Source organism: Oncorhynchus tshawytscha, unplaced genomic scaffold (genome assembly GCF_018296145.1).
Source record: "Oncorhynchus tshawytscha isolate Ot180627B unplaced genomic scaffold, Otsh_v2.0 Un_contig_15429_pilon_pilon, whole genome shotgun sequence".
NCBI classification, from domain to species: Eukaryota; Metazoa; Chordata; class Actinopteri; order Salmoniformes; family Salmonidae; genus Oncorhynchus; species Oncorhynchus tshawytscha.
Window position 1 is genome coordinate 68,429 of NW_024608629.1, and position 2,361 is coordinate 70,789.

At 40.4% G+C, this 2,361-nt stretch overlaps 4 non-coding genes across 4 annotated transcripts; all 4 read right to left on the reverse strand.

Moving 5' to 3' along the window:
- Positions 1-186: 186 nt before the first annotated feature.
- Positions 187-259, reverse strand: trnam-cau. The gene has a single exon. It is a non-coding gene; the product is annotated as a tRNA-Met (tRNA).
- A 279-nt stretch (positions 260-538) lies between these two features.
- On the reverse strand, positions 539-611 carry trnam-cau. Its single transcript has one exon. It is a non-coding gene; the product is annotated as a tRNA-Met (tRNA).
- A 281-nt stretch (positions 612-892) lies between these two features.
- On the reverse strand, positions 893-965 carry trnam-cau. The gene has a single exon. It is a non-coding gene; the product is annotated as a tRNA-Met (tRNA).
- Positions 966-1,268: 303 nt separating this feature from the next.
- trnam-cau lies at positions 1,269-1,341 on the reverse strand. Its single transcript has one exon. It is a non-coding gene; the product is annotated as a tRNA-Met (tRNA).
- Between the last annotated feature and the right edge of the window lie 1,020 nt (positions 1,342-2,361).

The following is a 2,361-nucleotide window of genomic DNA, read 5'->3' on the forward strand; positions in this document are numbered from 1 at the left end:
GTATGACTACGCGGTGTAAAACGTGTGAGAGTAAGATTGCTTTCATTCTAAAGTAATACATATCGATATGGACCTTAAGATGTGGTATCCACCTTGACAAAAGTATGTATTGTGTGAAAGTCCAAAATGAGAGTGAATTCATTTTCACTTCATCTTCAGCCAACACTGTATTTTTAAAAGCTTTGCTGCCCCGTTTGAGGATCAAACTCACGACCTTCAGATTATGAGACTGACGCACTACCTACTGCGCTAACGAGGCCCTTTCAAAAATGTCCAAATAGAAAAAAAAATATTGATCCCGAACTTTCAGATTTTGACAGTGATGTTGAAACCACCGTGCCAAAATATATGTATGGTCTGAAATTCTACAACCCCTGAGACAAAAAGATTGATTTCATTCTAAAGTAATACATATCGATATGGACCTTAAGATGTGGTATCCACCTTGACAAAAGTATGTATTGTGTGAAAGTCCAGAACGACAGAGAATTCATTTTCACTTCATCTTCAGCCAACACTGTCTTTTGAAAAACTTTGATGCCCTGTGTGAGGATCGAACTCACGACCTTCAGATTATGAGACTGACGCGCTACCTACTGCGCTAACGAGGCCCCTTCTTTCAAAAATGTCCAAAAAAAAAAAAAAAATATTGATCCCGAACTTTAGATTTTGACAGTGATGTTGAAACCACCGTGCCAAAATATATGTATGGTCTGAAATTCTACAACCCCTGAGACAAAAAGATTGATTTCATTCTAAAGTAATACATATCGATATGGACCTTAAGATGTGGTATCCACCTTGACAAAAGTATGTATTGTGTGAAAGTCCAAAACGACAATGAATTCATTTTCACTTCATCTTCAGCCAACACTCTTTTGAAAAGCTTTGCTGCCCTGTGTGAGGATCGAACTCACGACCTTCAGATTATGAGACTGACGCGCTACCTACTGCGCTAACGAGGCCCTTCTTTCAAAAATGTCCAAACAGAAAAAAAAAAAATATTGATACCGAACTTCAGATTTTGACAGTGATGTTGAAACCACCGTGCCAAAATATATGTATGGTCTGAAATTCTACAACCCCTGAGACAAAAAGATTGATTTCATTCTAAAGTAATACATATCGATATGGACCTTAAGATGTGGTATCCACCTTGACAAAAGTATGTATTGTGTGAAAGTCCAAAACGACAATGAATTCATTTTCACTTCATCTTCAGCCAACACTCTTTTGAAAATACTTTGGACCTTAAGATGCCAAAAGTATGTATTGTGTGAGGATCGAACTCACGACCTTCAGATTATGAGACTGACGCGCTACCTACTGCGCTAACGAGGCCCTTCTTTCAAAAATGTCCAAAAAGAAAAAAAAAAATATTGATACCGAACTTCAGATTTTGACAGTGATGTTGAAACCACCGTGCCAAAATATATGTATGGTCTGAAATTCTACAACCCCTGAGACAAAAAGATTGATTTCATTCTAAAGTAATACATATCGATATGGACCTTAAGATGTGGTATCCACCTTGACAAAAGTATGTATTGTGTGAAAGTCCAAAATGAGAGTGAATTCATTTTCACTTCATCTTCAGCCAACACTCTTTTTGAAAAGCTTTGCTGCCCCGTTTGAGGATCAAACTCACAACCTTCAGATTATGAGACTGACGCACTACCTACTGCGCTAACGAGGAACCCGACCTTCTTGCAAAAATGTCCAAAAAGAAAAAAAAAATATTGATACCGAACTTCAGATTTTGACAGTGATGTTGAAACCACCGTGCCAAAATATATGTATGGTCTGAAATTCTACAACCCCTGAGACTCAAATCAAATCAAATTTATTTATATAGCCCTTCGTACATCAGCTGATATCTCAAAGTGCTGTACAGAAACCCAGCCTAAAACCCCAAACAGCAAGCAATGCAGGTGTAGAAGCACGGTGGCTAGGAAAAACTCCCTAGAAAGGCCAAAACCTAGGAAGAAACCTAGAGAGGAACCAGGCTATGTGGGGTGGCCAGTCCTCTTCTGGCTGTGCCGGGTGGAGATTATAACAGAACATGGCCAAGATGTTCAAATGTTCATAAATGACCAGCATGGTCGAATAATAATAAGGCAGAACAGTTGAAACTGGAGCAGCAGCACAGTCAGGTGGAAGTTGAAACTGGAGCAGCAGCATGGCCAGGTGGACTGGGGACAGCAAGGAGTCATCATGTCAGGTAGTCCTGGGGCATGGTTCTAGGGCTCAGGTCAGTTGAAACTGGAACAGCAGCATGGCCAGGTGGACTGGGGACAGCAAGGAGTCATCATGTCAGGTAGTCCTGGAGCTCAGGTCCTAGGGCTCGGGTCCTCCGAGAGA